At 41.8% G+C, this 24,784-nt stretch overlaps 1 protein-coding gene and 1 long non-coding RNA gene across 7 annotated transcripts in view; one reads left to right on the forward strand and one right to left on the reverse strand.

Annotated features, from left to right (window-relative positions):
- Window positions 1-24,784, reverse strand: part of SYTL2 (synaptotagmin like 2) — a 129,841-nt gene that overhangs the window by 98,755 nt on the left and 6,302 nt on the right. The window contains exon 1 of one of the 6 annotated variants that reach the window (XM_081536935.1): window positions 1,933-2,001. The exons of the other annotated variants lie outside the window; for them this stretch is intronic. The gene's annotated coding sequence lies outside the window, so the exon portion shown is untranslated. Of the gene's footprint in view, window positions 1-1,932; window positions 2,002-24,784 lie in introns of those variants that run through there. 6 annotated transcript variants of the gene reach the window in all.
- Window positions 209-21,769, forward strand: LOC145524524 (uncharacterized). The gene is made up of 3 exons (XR_014067631.1): window positions 209-461; window positions 5,935-6,095; window positions 20,736-21,769. It is a non-coding gene; the product is annotated as an uncharacterized LOC145524524 (long non-coding RNA).

Genomic DNA, 24,784 nt, shown 5'->3' on the forward strand with positions numbered 1-24,784 from the left:
CTAGATCTACCTACCCACCCACCTATCAATGTCCAAAATACAGTGTGTGTGTATATATATTCAAATATGGAGACACATTTGAATATAATAGTATTTATATACATAAGTATATGCAATATATATATTTACTTCTCAATCATTTGCAATCAATTTATGAAATCCTGAGAACCCTTCATCTATTCTTCTATGAAGAAAACTGTTGCTAAGTGACAATAAAATCAAGATTCTGATGTCCAGGTGAAGGATAAAATCAGGCACCTGTCTCCCATAAAACAATGTCCTAACAAGGCTTATTTTGGTTCAGATGCAGTTGGGGTTTTTTTGGCTTTTTCTTTTTGAGGGGATAAGCAGTATACTATGTGATGTTACTGCTGCTGTCACTATGAAGACCCATAATGTTAGAACACTTACATAACCTATCTCACTGCATCCTCAGTGAGAATCTTCAGCAACACTGTAAGGTAAGTAGTGTTATCATTCCCATTTTATAGAAGAGGGACTGGGCTCAGAGGAGTGAAGGAACTTCACCCCTGTCTATCTTCTTAAATACTGGTTTATACACAGATATGTGCATATGTGTGTATTTTATAGATAACAGTTACCTTCTGCAACTTTCTAAAAGAATTTCCAGTTTTCATTTCCAAAAGTACAAACATATGGGTCAGGTAATACTTATAAAATGTCATTATTCTAATTTTTTTCCGAGTAGAGGTAGGTCTTAAAACAAATGGTCAAGCTATAATAGAAAGCTGAAAATATTGAGCTAAATCAATCTTTTCCATAACTTTGATTACAGAAAAAGATGGGCACTCATTTTATAAAGTTTAAATCAACAAAGGTTGATGAATAAATACCCCCTAAGGACATCTGTGTGAGACACTTATCAGGTACATTACACTTCAGAGATGTGCTGTGATTGTGGAAAAACCAAATGTACTGGAAAAAGAAAACTGTCATGGGAATTAAGGTCAATCTCTCTCACACCTCTGATGCTCCCAAGCTATGTGATGCTGTGCAAGTCACTCAACCTTCTGGGTCTTTGTTCTCATTGGCAAAATAAGGGCACTTAAAAAGATGATCTTTCTTTTCCAAAGAGGGATCTCATAGATCCAGCAATAAAATGCTCTGATTCATACTGGTGAAAGAGCAAAATTCAGACGCCAGCAGAATTTGGTTACCATGGACCATGGCCCCATAACTCACAAGTACACTTTTCATCTCAAAGCCCAGAACAATGCCATCCCAATCTGGCAGGAGCAAGTTAACAGAGTCATTCAGTGGTGCTCAGGCTCCTCTAAAGAGTAAGATATTTTGCAACCAAATTAAATAGCCCTTATTCTTGCCAGCTAATAGCAAACTAGGCAAAATTAGTTATTATTAAGTAATAATAACTGTAAGAACATCAAAGACTTACATAGCACTGACCATATGACAGCACTGTTCTGAACACTTTAAATTTTTTTAATTGGAGGATAATTGCTTTACAAGGTTGTGTTGGTTTTTACCATATAATAATGCCAATCAGTCATAATTGTATGTATATCTCCTTCCTCTTGAACCTCCCTCCCCCTTCCTATCCCATCCCTCTAGGTCATCACAGAGCATCATGCTGGGTTCCCTGTGTTATACAGCAGCTTCCCACTAGCTATCTGTTTTACACATGGTAGTGTATATAAGTCAATGCTACTTTCTCAATTCATCCCACCCTCTCCTTCCCACGCTGTGTCCACGAGTTCATTCTCTATGTCCATGTCTCCATTCCTTCCCTGCAAATAGGTTCATCAGTACTGTTTTTCTAGATTCCATATACATGCATTAACAGAAACACTTCATACTATTAATTCATTAATTTCTAACAATATGCCAAGTAAGCATTGTACAGCTAAGGAAACAGGCTTAGAGAGGCTAAAGAACTAGTAAGTAGCAGTACACAACTCAGCTGTTGTTCAGCCTCGGCATCCAAGCTCTTGACCTCCACGTCACCCTGCCTCTCTTGGATGACAGTGTCACAAAGCACGCAGTCATTCTCTAGAAGCCTGGACTGCAGTCTTGTCCTGCCCCTTTCTCTCTGACCCTTGTGGACTGTGGCTCAGCTCATTTTCTAGTCTCTGGCAGACTCTGTGCCAGCTCAGCTCTCCTCGAGTTGAACTTTCTGAAGCAGCCCAAGGAGAGGAGGCCCCCGGAGAGCTCCAGGGGCCCAGCAGATGGACTCAGCCCTACCTCTGCCCTGCTGGGTCACGTGTCCCAGCACAAAGGGTGCGGCCTGACCTGAAGCCACGTCCCAACATCAATCTTCACCCAACACTCGAAAATTCATGCTTCTCAAACCCCAGGAGAATGCTTACGTTCACCAAGAGACAAAGTCAGAGGAGAAAAAAAAAAAACAACACATTTCCCCAGGAAAAGCATCTAATGAACTCAGATAAATTAAGACTAAACTTTACAAAAGTTTAATGGTAGAGATGGTGCAAGACGATGGTCTGAAAATAGAGTTTGGATTTTAAGGGCAGCTTAACCAGCAAATGCCTCAAATTCCTTCTGCCTCATTCTTCCCAAAGTCACCAAGAAGAAAAAGAGTGTGGTGAACCTCATGTGAATGTGTGGCCAAAAAGAACGAAGTAAATTAATAGAAATGTGAAGAAAAAAAATCTTATCTAAAGATAGGATATTCTCTGCCTGATTTTTTTCATCTGAGATACGAGAGAAGGAAAAAAGAATGGAAGAAAAGACCAAGGAGATCAAGGAGAACTCATCAGCCTGCAACGCTTTCACTTCAAATTCTGGGTCCATAATTTTATTATTCTCCAAAATAATAGCTTTCAAATGCCACTACTATAAGCTATGATACAAAGGAAACAAATTATATCATCATGGGGCTTAACGTTTTACATGTTCATTTTATTACACTTACGTACATCAGATGCACAGAAAATGACCAGCCTTCAACATTCACTAAAAAAATTATCCCAAAAAACCCCATCACCTTAAATCTTCATTTTTAATTTCCTCCCACAATTCCACAGAGCTGGTAAGGGAAAAATGTTTCCATCATCTAGACTTATATAAACTAGTTTCTATCAGCCCTGAGAATCACTAGTTATACTACAGCCTTATGCCTGCACTACAGTACAGCAGCATTTGCATGTATTTAATGCAACGTCTACTTATTTGGATATTATTTCCTATTTGAACTAGTCAGAGACTGGTTCCAAATAGGAAAAGGAGTACGTCAAGGCTGTATATTGTCACCCTGCTTATTTAACTTATATGCAGAGTACATCATGAGAAATGCTGGGCTGGAGAAAGCACAAGCTGGAATCAAGATTGCCAGGAGAAATATCAATAACCTCAGGTATGCGGATGACACCACCCTTATGGCAGAAAGTGAAGAGGAACTAAAAAGCCTCTTGATGAAAGCGAGAGAGGAGAGTGAAAAAGTTGGCTTAAAGCTCAACATTCAGAAAACTAAGATCTTGGCATCCGGTCCCATCACTTCATGGGAAATAGATGGGAAAACAGTGGAAACAGTGTCAGACTTTATTTTGGGGGGCTCCAAAATCACTGCAGATGGTGATTGCAGCCATGAAATTAAAAGATGCTTACTCCTTGGAAGGAAAGTTATGACCAACCTAGACAGCATACTAAAAAGCAGAAACATTACTTTGCCAACAAAAGTCCATCTAGTCAAGGCTATGGTTTTTCCAGTGGTCATGTATGGATGTGAGAGTTGGACTGTGAAGAAAGCTGAGCACCAAAGAATTGATGCTTTAGAACTGGGTGTTGGAGAAGACTCTTCAGAGTCCCTTGGACTGCAAGGAGATCCAACTAGTCTCTCCTAAAGGAGATCAGTCCTGGTTGTTCATTGGAAGGACTGATGTTGAAGCTGAAACTCCAATACTTGGGCCACCTTATGCGAAGAGGTGACTCATCGGAAAAGACTCTGATGCTGGGAAAGATTGGGGGCAGGAGGAGAAGGGGATGACAGAGGATGAGATGGCTGGATGGCATCACCGACTTGACATGAGTTTGGGTAGACTCCGGGAGTTGGTGATGGACAGGGAGGTCTGGTGTGCTGTGATTCATGGGGTCACAAAGAGTCAGACATGACTGAGTGACTGAACTGAACTGAAAAGGTTTCAAGGTAGGGAGGGAAGCAGCAGAAGGTGAAAATAAGGCAATTTGAGTCAAGAGAATCCCATACCCACTGTCCACACTGAAATCACAATTATGTATGACATATGGCCCTGCTAAAGGGAAAAGAATTTGGAGACCCTTAAAAACTAGAAGGCAAAACACCAATGAGGTCTGCTCTGTGGGATTCAGTCTCACTTGAGGACAGAGGCTTTTGTAATTTCAAACAAAACTCAAATGAAAAGACATCTACTAAATAACAGAAGGGATAAAACAGACTTTCAGTATGGGCTCAAACTAACAGCACAGCTCATTTGAGGGCAGTTGGCAATAAACCCCCTTTGGGGATACAAAACAGAAGGAAGAGTGGAATTTCAACTTTCCCCTTTCCTGACAAATGTCTAATACCTTCTAGGAGTCAAAATCCTTGTTACCAGTTTTATAAAAAGAAAAGCAGATTTTCTCATTGACTTTTAAAATTCAAGTGTAGTCGATTTACAATTGGTGTACCTATCTCTCCTGTACAGTGAACTGTAACATATATATATATATACACATACACACACACGTATATACACACACACACACACATATATATTCTTTTTAAAATTCTTTGCCACTACAGTTTATCCCAGGAGATTGGATATAGTTCCCTGTGCTATACAGGAGGACCTCACTCTTTATTGATTCTGAATGTAGTTGTTTGCATTTACCAATCCCAAAGTCCCAGTCCATCCCTACCCGCCCCCCCTCCCCCAACCTCCCTCTTGGCAACTACAAGCCTGAGTTCTATTCTGTGAGTCTGTTTCTATTTTGTAGACAGGTTCATTTGTGCCCTATTTTAGATTCCACACATATGTTACATCATATGGCATTTGTATTTCTCTTTCTGACTTATTTCACTTAGTATGATAATCTCTAGTTGCATCCCTGTTGCTGCAAATGGCATTATTTTCTTTTTATGGCTGAGTAGTATTCCATTGTACATATATGCGTACTATCTCTTCTTTATCCATTCGTCTGTCAATGCACATTTAGGTTGTTTCCATGTCTTAGCTATTGTGAACAATGCTGCTTTAAACATAAGGATGCATGTATCTTCTTGAATTATAGTTATGTCTGGATTTCTGCCCAGGAATGGGATTGCTGAATCATATTTTAGTTTTCTGAGGAACCTCCATACTGTTCTCCATAGTGGCTGTACCAATTTACATTCCCATCAACAGTGTCAGAAGGTTCCCTTTTCTGTACAGTCTTTTCAGCATTTATTATTAGTAGACTTTTTAATGATGGCCATTCTGACCGGTATGAAGTAAATTTGACTATAGTTTTGATTGGCATTTCTCTAGTAATTAGTGATATTGAATATCTTTTCATGTTCCTACTGGTCATCTGTATGTCTTCTTTGGAGAAATGTCTATTATGGTCTTCTGCCCATTTTTTGATTGGGTTGTTTTCTTGTTGTTGAGTTGTATGAGCTCTTTGTATATTTTGGAAATTAAGCCCTTGTCAGTCAAGTCATTTGCAAATATTTTCTCCCATTCTGTTTTTTTTTTCTTTTTTTCAATAGTTTCCTTGGCTGTGCAAAAGCTTTTAAGTTTGATTAGCTCCCTTTTTTTCGTTTGTTTTTGTTTTTAAGGAAAAGTCGATTTTTAAACAATTTCTGCAGAAACTTCTACTATTCTTCTGTTTCCAAAATAGTTCCAAAGACTGAATGGTAAGATTTTCAATGAAATTTTTTATCATGAAAAGTTACTGAGAATCATGATATTGAACAAATTATGAAAGTCTGACTTGTTCCAGGAGAATCAAGAGAGTAAAACCCTGAAAGTTGAATTTTTGAGGACTGTCAGAGTCCATGGGAGCATAATGATGCCCACACCTGGACCTGCAGTTTGACTTTTTCCCCCAAAGAAGCCATATACTGACAGTCAAAGGCCACTGAAGTCCAAGAATCAACAAAGGTAATTTTCATCCACCTATTTCTTAGTAGAACATAAGTAGTACAATTCGTGTGTGCGCTGTTGCTCAGTCATGTCCTACTCTTTGCAACCTCATGGACTATAGCCCATCTGGCTCCTCTGTTCATGGGATTTCCTAGGCAAGAATACTGGGGTTGCCACTTCCTTCTCCAGGGGATCTTCCTGACCCAGGGATTAAACTTACATCTCCTGCATTGGCAGGCAGGTTCTTTACCAATGAGCCACCTAGACGTCCTCAAGTAGTACAATACCCAGCTCAAAAAGTACTTGTTGAATGAGTGCAAAATAAAAGAACAAAATATCCCCAAGAAAGGAGTGACAGTGACTCCAACTTCATGCTCTGCCTGAGGTTGGACCCAACCATGCTACATAAATAGTATAGAAAAAATCATGTTCATAGCAGTTTTATTTGTAATAGCCAGAAACTAGAAATAATCTCGATGCGCTTCAACAGGTGAAAAGTTAAACTGCAAAATATCCATACCTCATGATACTAAGCAATAAGAAATAAACTATAAATACACACAACTTGGATGAATCTCAAGGGAGTTATACTGACTGTAAAAAAAAGCCAGTCCCAAAGGTTATATACTCCACGGTTTCATCTATATGACATTCTTGAAATGGCAAAAATAAAGAAATGGAAAGCAGAACAAAGGTTGCCAAGGGTTGGGAATGCGGACAGAGGAGGAGAGGGAGTTAAGGGAAAGGTGCTTGTGGGGCGGGAACAGATCAGTATCTTGGTAGTGGTGGACACGTGATAAAACTGTACAGAACTTAACACATCCAGGTGTGTACAAGATTACACACACACACGTAGGGTAGTGTTAGTCACTCAGTCATGTCCAACTCTTTGTGACCCCATGGACTGTAGCCCGCCAGGTTCCTCTGTCCATGGGATTCTGCATGCAAGAATACTGGAGTAGGTTGCCATTTCATGTAAAATTGGGGAAATCTGAATTGTATTGATGTCATTATCCTAGGCGTGATTATTATACTACAATTGTGCAAGATGTTACCACTGAGTGAAACAGGGTAAAGGGTGCACATATCTCTCTGTATTATTTCTTATAATACATGAGAATCTATAATTATCATATAAAGTTTTTTTTAAAAATCTTAAGCAATCTGTCCTCTCCCACCATTAACACCACCACCTGAGACTGTGTGTGTGTTTAATACATGAAATCTTTTCTAACCACCTACACAGATCTCGTCCATCTCTAAATACACCAACTGTTTTAACCACATAGTCTAACTCCTCTTCTTACATTAAGGACAGGTATTTCAGGACTCATCTCCTTAGAGGATAAAAGCTCCTGAGACAGGGCCCATGTCTTATTTTATACCCTCTTGGTGCCTAGCACAATGTTGAACAAAAAGTAGAGACTGAATAAAAAGGTTCTTAATAAATGAGCAAGTGAATGAAGGAATGTGTACATATTTTACTCCTTACAGTAGAGCTGGATAAACTGGTAATTCACAATCCTTTTGTTCCAATTTTCTCAACTCTGAAAGGCCTGTAAATGCTGTGCCCCAACTTCTCCACCCTTATAGTCTACAGTGAGATTAAAGATCACCTCCCACTAAGCCTGCAGTAGTAGCTGCATCGATTATTTGCTGTGTGATATGCCAGTTAATTTCTCTGCACCTCAGTTTTCCCATTTGGAAAATGAGGGATTGTACTTATTTTTGCAAGTTTGCTAAGTGAATGAGATATAATGTACATGAACAGCCTTGCTCAATATCAACCTAAGAAGTGCTCAATAAATGTTTTTAGCATTCCATAGATACTTCTAGGCACTAATGCTCACTTTGTAGTTCAAGTGAAGTGAAAGTCGCTCAGCCGTGTCCGACTCTTTGTGACCCCAAGGACTGTCCATGGAATTCTCCAGGCCAGAATACTGGAGTGGGTAGCCTTTTCCTTCTCCAGGGGATCTTCCCAACCCAGGGATTGAACCCAGGTCTCACACATCGCAGGAAGATTCTTTACCAGTTGAGCCACAAGGGAAGCCCTTGTAGTTCAAAATGGTGGCCAAATTGGGAGATTGGGATTCACATATACACACTATTATATATAGAATGTTATTTACTCGCTAAATTATGTCCAGCTCTTTGCAAACCCATGGACTGTAGTCCGCCAGCCTCCTTTGTCTATGGGATTTCCCAGGCAAGAATACTGGAGTGGGGTACCATTTCCTTCTCCAATGGATCTCCCCAACCCAGGGAGTGAACCTGAGTTTCCTGTATTGGCAGGCAGATTCTTTACCACTGAGCCATCAGGGAAGCCCCACTGTATACAGAATAGATAATAAGAACCTACTGTATAGCACAGGGAACTCTACTTAATATTCTGTAATAGCTTATATGGGAAAAGAATCTAAAAGAGAGTGGATATATGTATATGCATAACTGATTCACTTTGCTGTAAACCTGAAATTAATACAATGTGTTCAATCAACTATACTCCAAAACAAATTTTTTTAATGTAAAAAAACAAAATGCTGGCTAATTCTTAGTAAGTTTATGTCTCTTCAATAAATAGTGTTTTATTCACATAGCACCTTCCTCTAAAGATCAAACTTTAGCCCCATTTACAATGGCAAAAGTAATGTGGATGAAGTAAACGGAGACGGAGGATGGAGAAATGGGAGGAAACCAGTTCAACTGGAAGATGACAAGGGAACTTATGGTAGTTGTTAGGACAGGATCAGTCCCCCTCCCTGAAAATCTTCCTGCAGAAGAAGGTTTATCTCAGACATGGCCTCCTCCCCTTGGTTTCATGCCTTGGTCCTGTCCAAAGGCAACATAGACAGTACGGCAAGATACCCCGAAAGCCTACAGTCCCTAAGAATACTGGGCTGGTGGTACTGAAGAGAAAGAGAAACATTTTCTCTTAAAGAGAAGTGTTTGTTTTCAGGGTAAGTCTACAGCTTCCTTCTCAGGACTGGGAGTGCCTTAGTCCATTCTTACCCAGAGGGTGATAACTTCTCCCCTAAACATGCAGCTGTCTGAAAACATATTTGCTCTGGATGTGTCACTGGGTCATGAAGAGTTCTATGAGAAATACTTTACACATGGGTGTCTCCAAGCCCGAGCAGTAGAGATATTTGCTGACCGATAAGGCAGAGGCAGCAAACAAAGGATATGGTCCCAGGGTCCAGGTTTCAAAAGAATATACTGGGGTCGCAAAGAGTCAGACCCGACGTAGCAACTAAACACATACACAGGCACACACACACTTAGATCAGTTGGTCAGTCATTTTGAGCCCTGACTATACACTTGTCCTTGGCTAGAAATTGAGGTCATTCATGACTGTGACAGAAGAGATCCCCTCCCTAAATGGAGCTCTTGATCTAGTTCTGCGTATTCACACATTGCCTGACTTCCACCATGATGATCTTGCATGGCATGACAGCATGTCTATCAAAGCCAACGACTTAAAAATAGAACATCTTTCCAAGCATATTCTCTGTAGCCAGCAGAAACATATGAAATAAAGTGAATATAAGGCAATGGTACCCCACTCCAGTACTCTTGCCTGGAAAATCCCATGGACGGAGGAGCCTGGGAGGCTGCAGTCCATGAGGTCGCTAAAGAGTCGGACACGACTGAGCGACTTCACTTTCACTTTTCACTTTTATGCATTGGAGAAGGAAATAGCAACCCACTCCAGTGTTCTTGCCTGGAGAATCCCAGGGACGGCGGAGCCTGGTGGGTTGCCGTCTATGGGGTCCCACAGAGTCAGACACGACTGAAGCGACTTAGCAGCAGCAAAGATATGTCAATGCTAGACCACAAATGTGTGGCATATCCCCTAGATTTCAGAGAAAAAAAAAAAAAGAATGTGCTGTCTACAAGGATTATAAATCTTTAAAACTTTATGAGTTCTATTCTCTTCCTTATTAATTCAATGAATAACAGTATTTACTCATTAAGTAATTACTACATGCTAGGCAGAATAATGGGACTCCCCCAGTGGCTCAGTGGTAAAGAATCTGCCTGCAATGCAGGAGATGCAGGGGACCTGGGTTCGATCCCTGGGCCAGGAAGATCCCCTGGAGGAGGGCATGGCAATCCACTTCAGTATTCTTGCCTGGAGAATCCCATGGGCAGAGGAGCCTGGCAGGCCACTGTCCATAGGTCACAGAGTCAGATATGACTGAGCAACTTAGCACACACACACACAGGCAGTACACTAAGCCTTTCAAAGAATCATCTCATTTAACCTCTAAAACAATCTCAACAGTGATGCACGTAATACTTTTTCTATTTGAGAGATGAGGAAATGTCAGCTTAGAAAGACCAAGGATATAAAACCAGGCTCATCTGCTGAGAAGCAGTATTCTTGACCTTCACACTAAGCTACACTGCTCTAGGCTTGTTTTACAGAGAAGGCCAAGGTTGTTATTACTATTATTGATTGAGAGAGAAAAATCTATAGTACTGATCCTTCTAACATATTAGGTTGCACTACACAAAACTGCCAATATGCAAACGTTCTGATCCACAGAAATTACAACTTCACTTGGTTCAACGTAATATAAGAACAAGACTGAGAAGGACACGTCTCTCAACGCCTGGCCCCGCACAGTCCCTAACTAGCTGTGAGACTTTGGGCAAATCACTAGTTTTCACTTGTCCCACCCCGTAAGATGAAAAGATAGGGCTGAATTTGTCTCTAAGTTCCCTTCCAGCTCTGTAATTACAAGTGAGGGAAGAAAAGCACCATAATTCATTTGTTCAACAATTATTTAAGTGACTACTACATGTCAGACACCAAGCTTTCCTTTCATTCTAAATTCATCTGCATTTTAAGGACAGCCTCCCAGTAGCTTCCTCTGATCCCTCTCTCACTCGTTAGAGGTGAAAACCCAGCTTGAGGATCCTTGCTTGCCTGCTATTTAGGGAAACCGGCCTGCGCCCTAGGGCAGGGGTCCCCAAGCTCTAGGATCTAATGCCTGATGACGTGAGGTGGAGATGATATAAGAACAATAGAAATAAAGTGCGCAAGAAATGTAACACGGTTGAGTCATCCAGAAACCATACCCTCTCCCCACTGATCCGTGGAAAAACTGACTTCCACGAATCCAGTCCTTGGAGCCAAAAAGGTTTCAGGCCACTGCCCGAGGGTGCTGGCAGCTCCTGCCCCACCACAATTCCACAGCGGAAAAGAAAACCAAAGGACCTAGAAACTACTTCAGGGTGAAGAGATGAAGTATGGTGTGGCAGAAAAAACCTAAGTGTGTGCAAATGTGTATCTTCCAAAACAAAGAACTCTCAGTAAGTATTCTGGCTCACAGCGATTTCCAGAAAATATTCTACTTCTTTCTGGACCTCACTTGCACACACTTCCCCCCACAAAGGGAGATAATCATCTTTTATACTTTAAAAAAAATCCAGAAGGAAGAGCACTTGAGCTGAAGAGAGTAATTGAGCATTGAGTCACAGCCTTTGCAATGATTAAGGACTGGTAATTCAGGATTACAGGAAAACACCAAAGGGCAAGCCTCAAGACATTGATTCAACTCTGACTGTGCTACTCACTAGCTTTGTGAGCCTGGATTCATCATTCGACCTGCCTCCGCCTCAGTTTCCTCATCTGTGGGATACAGACTTCAATACACAACCTTTAAGTTCCTTTCCTATCCTAAAGGTGGACCAGCCCTTTATCATCTAAGTTGTTCCCATCTAATCTGTCACCTGTTCCCTTGTGCACTGTGGACACAGCAAACAGCTGTTTCCCAACACGCCTACAACAGCTCTTCAAATAATACTTCAAGACTCTTATGTGAGCCCACTCCAATCCCTCGCTTCAGGCTTAAATCAAGTCCTAGATGAAGTCATGTGGTTAGCAAGATGTTGGGAGTAACTCCTATGGGGTCACAGACCTAAACTTTGAGCTAACTATGAGGGAATACATGCGACAAATAGCAGTTTGCTTCCCCAATTTCTTGAAACTGAGAAAGACTCATAACTCCCAACCTTGTTCCCTAGGAATCCTACTGGCTGTTACAGGTATACAAAAGCTGCAGAAGAGGATTAATAACCATGCTGACAGTTTGGCTAAGATGGAACCTACTCACAGTGTCACTGGTGAATTCTATAGGAAAGATCATTATGTGCTAAATTTGGGGACGTACCAGTAAGAATCAAAGGAGGCCAGATGAACAAGGTCCAACGGCAGGGACAGTCTGCTCCAGCAAAAGCCTGTTGTTCTGTACGTTAGACTCTGAATCACTGAAAAAGACAGAACTCAAGTGGGAAAACATGACACCAACCCAAACTCTAGACTCTTCAAATCAGAGGTGACCTTGGGCTCTGCCTATTGTTTAGTTGCTAAGTCGTGTCCAACTCTTTTGCAAACCTATGGACTATAGCCCGCCAGGCTCCTCTGTCCATGGGATCCTGCAGGCAAGAATACTGGAGTGGGTAGCCATTCCCTTCTCCAGGGGATCTTCCCCACCCAGAGACTGAACCCGAGTCTCCTGTATTGGCAGGCAGATTCTTTACCACTGAGCCACCAGGGAAGCCAGGGCTCTATCAGTAGAGCTCCCCAAACCCTTCTAGGATAGATTAGAAAGGGTTATCAGACAGGGTAGTGGAGGCCAAAGCCACATATCCTTTGCCCTTTCCTGTTCTATTCCCAGTCAGGGCTGCTCATTTCTCTCTTAACCTGCAGCTTAACGTTCTAATGCAAACCATTTCTAAATGGGGCTCCCATGAAATGTGTCAGTTTAAGTACCTTAAAGTCTCCAGAAGGACTTTTCCTCCTCCTCAAACAAGTATCTTTTAGAAACAATAAACCAAAGAATCAAAATGATTTCATGGGGGAAGTAATCACAAAAGTTAATTGTTAATAAACAGCTTTCTACCTGCCCAGATTCTTACCATCAGAACTTTTATTACATCTTTTTTCATTACAAAATACGAATATTTATAAGGAAGAAAGTAACTTGAGAACTGTTATTAGTCAAATTCTATGTTTTGGAGATGAGCAGTTTTCTATTTTCTGTTCAGGGATTTTGAATTATAAACCTTCTCCAAGAGACAGACGTAGAGAAGTTTCAGCCACATCAGATTTTCAAAACATGCATGAAATGTAAGCTGATATATCTCACAACCGATGTTTTTATAAACCTGTCCTTAAAAATCAAGGGCACGCTCTCAAAACTTTCTGTCATGGAAATTGTTCCAACAGGCAAATAAATAGGCATTTCCATGGTTAGGGCCTCACAGCTGTCATATTGTTTAGTTCTACACAAATGAAAACTCTTATTACCAAAAAAAGGTCAGAGAGTCTGTGTCTGGAATCCGGCAAGCAATGGCATTTCCACATTGTTTTAGTCACCACGCTCTCTCAATGCAAATATGAACATCACAAAATATTCAATTAAAAGTAACTATGTGGTCTGAAAAACAAGTGCGGCACAACTGGAAACATGTCCAAATGAGAAGCTTATGCTTTGCCATCTTTAATTAATGATGCTGTGAAACTCATTAGAGAAAAGAAATCACAGTTCCTCAACTCCCATGCTCCAGTGACTTGAAAACGCATATTCAACTCTAAAAGACAATAGAACAGACAATAAAATCTCCCATTTCCTCAAGGTCACAGAATAGACTTTCATATCACAAAACTCAGAAGAATCCAGATTCTCAACTGGGGGTCATGTCCCTCATGAACTGGTCCCCCAGTGAGGGAACTTGAGATTATGAAGTCTTTCCTGCTTGTTTGATCTCGATTTCTTCTATTTGCCTGGTATTTGAGGGAAGAAAAAAATAACATTATGTTAGGTGGGAAAGTATTAAAAGAATCAAACATGAATTTTCATTTCTTTCAAATACTTGTTTAAGGTTTATATAGACCTAAAAGAAAAAGCAGAATTTCTAGAAATTGCTCCAGGAATTTGTGGAAAGAGATACCTTTCACCTGTACTTTTCTTTTAATAAAAAAGCAAAGAAACAACAAGAACTAGATGGCCTTTCAAAATGTCTAGGATTCCTTGAATGACTTGTAACAAGTGTGCCAAGACATTCAATGGAAAAAGGACAGTCTTTTCAACAAATAATGCAGGGAAAACCGCATACCCACATGCAAAATAAGGAAGTTGGGCCCTTACCTAACACCACATAAAAAAATTAACTCCAAATGGTTCAGAGACCTAAACAAGACCTATAACATATAATTCTTAGCAGAAAACATAGGGCAAAAGCTTCATGACATTGGATTTGGCAGTGACTTCTTAACTATAATACCAAAGGCACAGGCAACAAGAGAAAAAAGTAGACAAGTCAGAATTCATGAGAATTTCAAAGTTCCGTTCATCAAAACACTATCAACAGAGTAAAAAGGCACCCCACAGAATGGAAAAAAATTGAAAGTCATGTAGCTGATAAGGTATTAATATCCAAAATTCACAAAATATCACAAAATTACATCAACAACAAAAAAGCCAACTCGATTAAAAATGGGCAAAGGACTAGACATTTCTCCAAAGAAGACACACAAATGGCCAGGAAGCACATGAAAAGATACCGACATCACTAATCACTAGGGAAATGAAATTGAACCTGCAATGAGATACCACCTCACATCCATTAGAATGGCTACTATCAAGAAAAACAAAAGCAGAAAATAATAAGTGTTGGCAAGGATGTGGAGAAATTAAACCCTTGTGCAGAGCTGGTGGGAGTGCAAAATGATATAGCTTCTGTGGAAAACAGTATGGCAGTTCCTCAAAAAATGAAAAGTAGAATTACCATATGATCCAGCAATTCCACTTCTGGGTATATACCCAAAAGAACTGAAAGCAAGGTCTTAAAGAGATATTTATACACCTGTGTTCACAGCAGCATTTTTTACAACAGCTAAAAAGTAGAAGCAACCCAAGTATCCACTGATGGATAAACAAAATGTGATGTTATTATTTTATCACAAAATGTGGTAAATTTGTGTACAAAATATAATGGAATATTACTGAGCCTTTAAAAGGAAGGGAATTTTGACATATGCTACAATATGGGAGATCTTTGAGGATATTATGCTAAGTGAAATAAACCAGTCACAAAAAGAGAAATACTGTATGATGCCACTTACATGAGGTACTTAGGGTAATCAAATCATAGAACAGAAAGCAGAATGTGGTTGCCAGGGGTAAGAATACGGTGGGGCTGCCCAGGTGGCTCAGTGGTAAAGAATCTGCCTGCCAATGCAGGAGACAAGGGTTTGATCCCTGGGTCAGGAAGATCCCCTGCAGGAGGAAATGGCAACCCACTCCAGTTTTCTTGGTTGGAGAATCCCATGGACAGAGGAGCCTGGTGGGGTACAGTCCAGAGGGTTGCAACGAGTCAGACACGACTGAGTGGCAGAACACACACGTACAAGAGCAGTGTGAAATGAGGAATTATTGTTGAATGAGCATAGAATTTCAGTTTTATAAGATGAAAAGAGTTATGGAGATCGATGGTAGTCATGGTTGCACAACACTGTGAATGTGTTTGATGCCACTGAACACTTAGAAAAAGTTAAAATGATAAATTTTTGTGAATTTTACCCCAATAAAAAAAATTGGGGAAAATATTTAGGTTCCTATTCCTTTATAATATGACTGAAGAGAGGTTAGTAGCTGCTCTCTGGTATCCACATTTACATTTCAGAATTACCACTTACATGTGACCTTGGGCAAGTTACATAGCCTCTCTGCATTTTAGCTTCCTCATTGGTAAAATATCTACTTAAAAATATGATGTGTGGATTAGATGGGTCTGTATGTGTAAAGCATTTGGTCTCACGTAATAAATACTACCTAAGTACTAGCTGCGGAGAAGGCAATGGCACCCCACTCCAGTACTCTTGCCTGGGAAATCCCATGGACGGAGGAGCCTAGTAGGCTACAGTCCATGGGGTTGCTAAGAGTCGGACACGACTGAGCGACTTCACTTTCACTTTACCCTTTTATGCACTGGAGAAGGAAATGGCAACCCACTCCAGTATTCTTGCCTGGAGAATCCCAGGGACGGCGGAGCCTGGTGGGCTGCCATCTATGGGGTCGCACAGAGTCGGACACGACTGAAGTGACTTAGCAGCAGCAGCAGCAAGTACTAGCTGTTATTATTATTACCTCTACCACTAAATCTATTCTCAGCATCACAAATAAAATCTCATATCGCCAAGAAGAAGCCATTTGCATTTCATACTCTGAAATGATGATGGCCTGGCCCCAGGTACAACATCTGATCTAAAAGAAAGAGAATCTTCCCTTCCTCACATGAATGGGAACTGGGGCCCAAGTTACTCCATCCTTTGTACAGCAAAAGAGGTAAGACACTTACCCTCAATTGTATTTATTCAACAAATGTTAACTGTGTACCTTGTCTGTGCTCACACTCAGTACTGTAGACTGTGGAGTCCAAGGCCTTGTTTCCTTATTGAAATATGCTAACCATCTAAAAGCAATGTTACATAAAAAAAGGTTTCCTAAGATGAAACTAACAAGAATAGAGCACCCCAAATTACTCCATTTCTTTTTAAAAATTCATTTTATTATAGTTGCTTTACAATGTTTAGTTTCTTCTGTACATCAAAGTGAATCAGCTATATGTATACATATATCTTGTCTTTTTTGGATTTCCTTCCCATTTAGGTCACCACAGAATACTGAGTAGAGTTTCCTGTGCTATACAGTAGGTTCTCTCATTGGTTATCTATTTTATGGGTAGTATCAACAGTGTATGTACGTCAATCCCAATCTCCCAATTCATCCTACTCCTACTTCCCCCTTTGTGTCCATACATTTGTTCTTTACGTCTATTTCTGCTTTGCAAATAAGATCATCTATACCATTTTTCTAGATTCCATATACATATGTTAATATGTTGATATTTTTCTCTTTCTGACTTACTTCGTCTATATGACTATCTCTAGGTCCATCCATATCTCTACAAAGGACCCAATTTCGTTCCTTTTTATGGCTGAGTAATATTTCATCACGTATTTAAAATCACCCATTTCTATTTTCCTTCTTATAGTTCTATTCTTTAAATAAAACAAGCTCTCACTTAGAGAATGAACTTCTGGTTGCCAAGGGGAATGGGAAGTTAGGATAGTTAGGGAGTTTGGGATGGACATGCACAGACTGCTGTATTTAAAATGGGTAACCAATAAGGTAACCAATAAGGTCCTACCGTATAGCACAGGGAACTCTGCTCAGTGTTATGCGGCAGCCTGGATGGGAGGGGAGTTTAGGGAAGGATGGATACATGTACATGTATGGCTGAATCCCTTTGCTGTCCACCTGAAACTGTCATAACATTGTTAATCAGCTATACTCCGATACAAAGTAAAAATTAAAAAAAAAAACCTCTCCATTTACTTTCAAATTTAATAAAGCAGGTTGTTCCCAGATAAGTTTTTGAGCAAAACTGTCAGGAAGACAGACTTTGGTCACACCTGCTCTGAAACTGACAAAACGACAGAGCAGGCTATGTCTGCCCACCACCCAGTCGTGGACTGCAGCACACGCCCGTGCCATGTGAACACCATCAGGACAGTCCCCCTGCTGCGAGCCCCACAAGGACCCTGGAAAGGCAGTTCAAAGCCTAGGGCATGCACAGAAGCCATCATCACCAGGGAAATTTCCTCCTTCTCAAAACTTTCCAGCCAGGCACCAGAAGATAAAACTTCTCAAAACACTGACTGAGGGCCAGGTAAGATTTAGCCACTTAGGGACTCCAGTGGTTAAGAATGTGCCTTGCAATGTAGGGAATGTGTGTTCAATCCCTGGTGAGGGAACTAAGATATCACATGCCTCAGGGCAACTAAGCCCATGCATGATGCATGGAAGATCCTGTGTGCTGCAACTAAGACCAAATAATAAATATTTTAAAAAGAAAGATTTAGCCACTTGTAAATGAGCTGATATAATGATTATTATTCTTGAAGTCCCACCATTGTGTTCAGGCAGCCCAGTGGAAAAAGAAAAAGAGTACATAGGCTTGAATGCCAGGGTTACATGGACTGTGTGACTCTGGTTTCATTTTCGTTTTCATTAACTATATTGTACAGCTTAAAATTCCTACCTTTGAGAAAATGATTCATGTTATGCACCTAGCTGATGTCCCACACAACAGCATCTCAATATTGTGGATGCCCTGTCCACCCCTTATTTTCAGGCAGGAAAAATGTCCCAAGGCACTCAACTCCTGATTTAGAAGAATCATAAGAATGGGTGGATCCCAGGCTAATATCACCGCTGGTTTTTCTAAGAGACTAGTTCCAATAAATAATATTAAGACAGTATTTGAGATGTTATGAAAAAAATCAAACCTCCTCCAATACCTCTTTCTCACCTAGATTTTACAGAGAACAACCAAGAAGGCTTCAGCTTTACCCTGCAGAGTGCTATGTATATGCACATCCCATATGCATGCAGTCTTAAGAACTGGGTTCCTCTCTTGTGTAAGAAGCTGGAACCTCTCTAAAACTTTAATAACTCTGAAGTTTTAGCCAAAAAAAAAAACCAAAAAACAAAAAAAACCAAAGGATTGGCTCTGCATTTGTGGCATTTCATGGTGTTGTTGAAGGGATTCCCAAGACCAGCCCCAGGTTTTTGATGGTTCAGTGGGGGGACTCATAGAGCAGCGTACACGTCATCCCCATGGTCATGGTTTATTACAATGAAAGGGTACAAAGCAAGATCAGCAAAGACTAAAGCTAGATGGGGTGAAGACTGGTAAAAACCAGCCATGGGCTCCCAAGAGGCCTATTTCAGCTGAGTCATACACACAAGTTGTGACAACATGTGTGAAATGTTAACCAGGGAAGCTCATTAGAGAGTGCCCAGGGGTTTTTATTGGGGACTGGTCAACATGGAAACCCCCTGCCTGGCATGTACCCAAATTCCAGACTCCCAGAAAGAAAGCAGGTCCTCGGCATACACTGCACTGTTTTGCACAGTTTAGGTACAGTGAGTGCCGGGGAAAGAGTAAGCGGTGGGAACCCTTCTGAAATCCAAGTTCCCAGATACCAGTCAAGGACCAGCCTTGCAAGCAGGCATTTCTAAGGACAAGCAGTTTCAGGCTCGCTATGTTAATCGTTTCCCGCATTCATAAACCAAAACCCCAGATATCTAACTCAAAACTACCCTCTGACCACTAAATTCCTATAGCCAATTGACATACTGAAATTCTTTTTAAAAGGTGAATATAACTTAGGGTTTCAAAATATATTCATTCAGCATATTTGGACTGTGCCAGCCTGCTGGGTTCCAGGCTTTAAGGAAACACCCAAGTCCCAGCCCTCTAAGAAATTTCAGACCAATAGGGAAGATAAGATGAATACACAAAGAACGCTAACACAAGGTGGTATGTGATGACGACCATAAAAGAGGTGGAAGCCAAACACTAAACCAGCCAGACAAGAGAGAAAAAACTTCCCGCTGTGACGAACCAGGAAGATTTGGGTAAGAAGTACCATACGGCTGCAGTTTCTAGGACAGGTAAGATTTGAGAGTAAGTGGCAGGGTTCGGAAGAGCTCAAGAAGGGAAATAAAAGTATCATTTCAGGCACAGATAGGAAGCTATGTGAACAAGTAGGGAAAGGGGAATACGGTCTGATTGGAAGATTAGGTTCATAGAAGGGGATAGTGGAAGATAAGACTCTAAACAGCAGTCACAAAGAGAAAAACACATATCACATATTAACACATATACATGGAATCTAGAAAAATGGTACAGAAGAACTTATTTGCAAGGCAGAAATAGAGACAGACATAGAGAACAAATGTATGGATACCAAGGTGGGAAGAGAGGCTGGAATGAATTGGGAGATTGGGAATGACATATATACACTACTATGTATAAAATAGGTAACTAATGCGAACCTACTGTATAGCACAATGATCTGTGGTGACCTAAACAGGAAAGAAATCCAAGGAAGAGTGGATGAATGTATACGTATAGCTGATTCACCTTGAGGTACAACAGAAACTAACACAACATTGTAAAGCAACTATGTGTACGTGTGTGTGTGTGAGTGTGCTCAGTCACTCAGTCATGTCTGACTCTTTGCAACCCCATGTGCTGTAGCCCGCCAGGCTCCTCTGTCCATGGAATTCTCCAGGCAATAACACTGGAGCAGGTTGCCATCTTCTGCTCCAGGGATATTCCCAACCCAGGGATTGAATCTGCATCTCCTGCATTGGCAGGCACATACTCCACTAAAAACCAGAAGAATCTAAAACACAGGTCTCAAATATAGAATGAAGGAGATTGTCTTTTATGCTGTGGGGAGTCTGTGTGTGAGGTTTTTTTTTACTTTTTTAAATATGCTACGTTAGTATGCATGAAGGAGAGGACTGACTGTAATCAAAAGGGCTAAGGCTTTTGCAGTAGATCTTCCAAAAGTCAGAGAGCTGGGAGGTACAGAGAGGTGAAACATAAACGTCATTTGGGAGCAACATCGAGAAGGAAGCAGTAACAACGCTCCTCAGAAGATGCAGGAATCAAACAAGATTCAAAACTCTCAAGTTAACCTCGGTATTAGCACATTCAACCAGAAGTGCCTGAAGGGCAGCCAGGTTAAAGGTAAAAAGTATTTTTACAGTAAAAACTTTTTACAGGAAAAAAGAGCCGGGCAGAGAACTCAGTGGAACTGTCTAGAACTCCGATGGAGATGAGGAACCAGTGCTCAGCAAGGAGGTCATGGCTAGAACAGCGTATGTGGAAGAAGCCAGCTTAAGAGGATCAGCTGGAGCAGAGGAGAAGCCAAACACTACAACATGGCAAGTCCAGAGCTGTGAATTTCATCAGCCTCAAGCAAACATGACTGAGCTCTTAAGCTTGGCAGAGAGATAGCATTATAAACAGATGCATGCATGCATACACACACACACAAACACGCACACTACTAAGGAGCACTCTATGGCCAGAATACCTCAATTCGAATCCTGACTCTACTATGTATTATTAGCTTTATGATCTGAGACAAGGTGCTTAACCTCACTGCCCCAGATTTCTCATCTATGAAATGGGCTTAATAGCAGTACCTACCTCATAAAGTTGTGGTGAGAACTCAATGAGTTAATTCATGAAAAGAGCTTAATGCAGAGTCTCTCTGGCACACAGTGAGTGTTCAATAATTGTTGGCCATTATTATCTTATTTGAGTCTCACTGTCATGTTATGAGAAAGCCAGGCAATCATTACCATCTCCATATTACTAATAAGGCAACTAAGGCTCAGAGAGGAAATGCTAGGCCAATTTTCACACAGTGAGGAATACAGGCTAGGATTTCATAAAGTCCAATCTCCTTAATGAGATGTACAAATCTCTCCAAACTCAGCCCACTCCCTACCTCACTGGCCTCAGTTCTGGCCAGGCTTGCCTTATACATGAAGCTGTGCCCGCCACACTAGTTCCTGGGCCTCTTAACTTCCTGACCTCTCTTCATCTCTTAAGTCTCCTCTCAAGTATCACCTCTTCCAGGAAGCCCTTGGCACTTGCTCCCACTTCCCTCTTACCACTCATCTCTCTCAATGCTCATACCTATTAACACCACAAAGTATGCAGTTATAGACCGATGCTTTCCCCACTGGACTCTGAGCCTAAACAATCTCTGGCACAGTAAACACTGAGTATTTGCTGAATGAACTAACTCTTGTCTCCAAGTCTGATATTCTTTCCCTCAGAGCATGCGTGTGTGTTAGTTGCTCAGTTGTGTCTGACTCTTTGCGACCCCATGGACTGTAGCCTGCCAGGCTTCTCTGTCCATGGGATTTTCCAGGCAAGAATACTGGAGTGGGTTGCCGTTTCCTCTTTCAGGGGATCTTCCTGACCCAGGGATCAAACCCAGGTCTCCTGCATCACAGGTGGATTCTTTACAATCTGAGACACCTGGGAAGCCCCCAAAGGATACTGTCCACTTATCAAAAAATGCTCACTGTTTAATAATAGTTTAAAAAGAATACCAACAAAATTTCAAAGACCAACCAATCCTACTGTATTAAACATGTAGTCATTCACTACCTCTAGGTAGGGAAGCGCGCGCACCCACACACACACAAACACACTCTCTTCAGAGCTGGCCATTCTCACCCACAGCTCGTCTGCCTTGGTGCCTGTGGTCTCAGAGGAGACCGAACCCACCTCTATCAAAGATTCCTCCTCTGCCTGATTATCCCAGTGAGAAGAACCTGGGGCGTGGCGCATGAAGGAAGACAGGTTCAAAGGTCTCACGATCCGGAAGCCCAAGGTGAGGCGCCCCCGGGAGGTGAACGTGTGCATTTCACAACCCACCCCCCCACCCCACCCCCGCGCCGTGTACCACCCGTCAGCCTGAGACTTAGTGCCAGTCCCTGACAGCTCAGAGACTGACCTTGGGGAAAAGGTTACCAAAGAGAAAAAGCGAGCAGACCCGCTCCGTCCGCAGTTCCTCATACACTAAGCGGACACCTGTGCTCGGTTCCACAAACATCTGTGCCTGGAACCTTCTGACAGGCGGAGCCGTCTCTCCCCCACGCCCGCGGGTGATCCTTGCCACATCTCTGCACCCCTGGCAACCACGGCTGATCCCCCCAGGGGCTCCTCCCTGGGGAACTCCGGATATGTGTCAGGTTCTCCCTCTGGTCTGCATAAAGCAGACAACACTCGGGTCAACATAAACAGAGACCTAGAAACATACAAACACACACTCGTGTGTGCTGGTGTCTGACACCGATGGCTCAGGGGAAAAGGCCACTCAGTTTCTTGCTATTTGCCCACAGATAAGGGTTTTGTGGCCCATGCCTCCCTGCTCCTCCCCCACCAGGAAACTCAGAGACTGCTAACCACAGTGGTGCCTGCTGAGCACAAGAAATTCTGCAAAGCACTAACCAAATTCAGCGTGTACTGGCTGTCAACAATTCGCAGAACTTCAATTCTGGAAATATGGAAAAGGGCCGTAAACGTTCTTTCTGGGGCCAAGCCTCAATCATTTTGCCAAAAGCAAACCCAGGTTCTTATTTTAAAAGTGGTAAATGCTTAGCTCCAAGGCAGGACATAGGCTTCCCTGGTGGTTCAGCTAGTACAGAATCTGCCTGCAATGTAGGAAACCTGGGTTTGATCCCTGGGTTGGGAAGATCCCTTGGAGAAGGGAAAGGCTACCCACTCCAGTATTCTGGCCTGGAGAACTTCATGGTCTGTATAGTCCATGGGGTTGCAAAGAGTCAGACACAACTGAGAGACTTTCACTTCACAAGGAAGGACATATTTATCATTTATATGATCTCCAGTGTGGTCCAGTCCATAGGTTAGTATATGGCATTACCATTTTTCAACACATATATGCCTTCCTATGGCAGTGGTTTAGTCACTAAGTTGTGTCCAGCTCTTGTGACCCCATGAACTGTAGCCCACCAGGCTCTTCTTCCCAGGCCAGAACACTGGAGTGAGTTACCATTTCCTTCTTCAGGATATCTTCCTGACTTAGGGATTGAACCCCCGTCTCCTGCATTGCAGGCAGATTCTTCACCATCTGAGTCACCAAGGAAGCCTTATGCCTTCCTACAGAAGTCCTGAATTAAATAGCAGTACCATACTCTACTAAGTACCTTTTACCAAAATATGTTATCTGTACCCATAAGTCCAAACAAGTGTGCCTTCTAGCAACCTCAGATCCACCTTTCAAACTTTGAACAGTGTTACTATTCTAAAATCTAGTTATTTCACACACATTATTGAGATACTTCCATTAGCTCCTTGCTGCCTCCAAGATAAGGAGGAAGTTTTTAGACCACTTCACTGTTGGGCATCAGCCCCCCACATTAAATATATGATCTCATTTAATCCTCTGAACAATCTTGTGAGGCAGTCTGATCACTGACATTTTACAGACACATTAAGGAAATGGTGATAAGATCTCAGGATGCACCCCTCAACATGTCCCAAGATAGTAGACCTAAAACAACCCTAGAATCCATTCTATCAAGAATCAAAGAATTAAACTGAAAATCAAGATCCTTTATCTCTTTTTCTCTTCTTTTCCCATTTAGGTTATTACAGAATATTGAGCAGAGTCCCCTATGCTATATGGAAGGTATAGATAATAGGTGTAAGCTATGTAGTAGGTCCTTGTTGGTTATTTTAAACATAACAGCGTGAGGGACTTCCCTGGTGGTCCAGTGGTTAAGACTCCGCCTGCCAACATAGGGGACATGGATTTGATCCCTGATGCAGGAAGAGCTCACACTACACTGTACGCCACGACACTAAGCCCATGCTCCGCAAGGGGAAGCCACTGCAATGAGAAGCCCCCACGTACCACAACTAGAGAAAGCCCACGTGCAGCAACCAAGACCCAGCACAGCCAAACAGAAACGAACCAATGAAAACGTGTACATGTCAATCCCAAGCTCCCAGCCCATCCGCCCCTGCTACCCTTCCCCTCGGTAACCATAAGTTCATTCTCTAAGTCTGTGAGCCAGGCTTTTTATTACTAAAACTCAAATGATTAGTCTAAAACCAACAGGGGTGAAGATTCTGCCCCAAAGAATCTAACATGCCACAGTTCAATCTTCCTCCCAGTGCAGATGGCTGGTGGAGTGGTTGAGGCACGGATCTGACAGAGCGCCTTGGCTTGGCCAGGGGTCCAGCCCCTGCCCTCAGCCTCAGAGCCCTGGGTTTTAATCATTGA

The sequence above is a fragment of the Giraffa tippelskirchi genome, chromosome 10 (genome assembly GCF_054371585.1).
Source record: "Giraffa tippelskirchi isolate mGirTip1 chromosome 10, T2T-mGirTip1v1.2.pri, whole genome shotgun sequence".
NCBI lineage: Eukaryota > Metazoa > Chordata > Mammalia > Artiodactyla > Giraffidae > Giraffa > Giraffa tippelskirchi.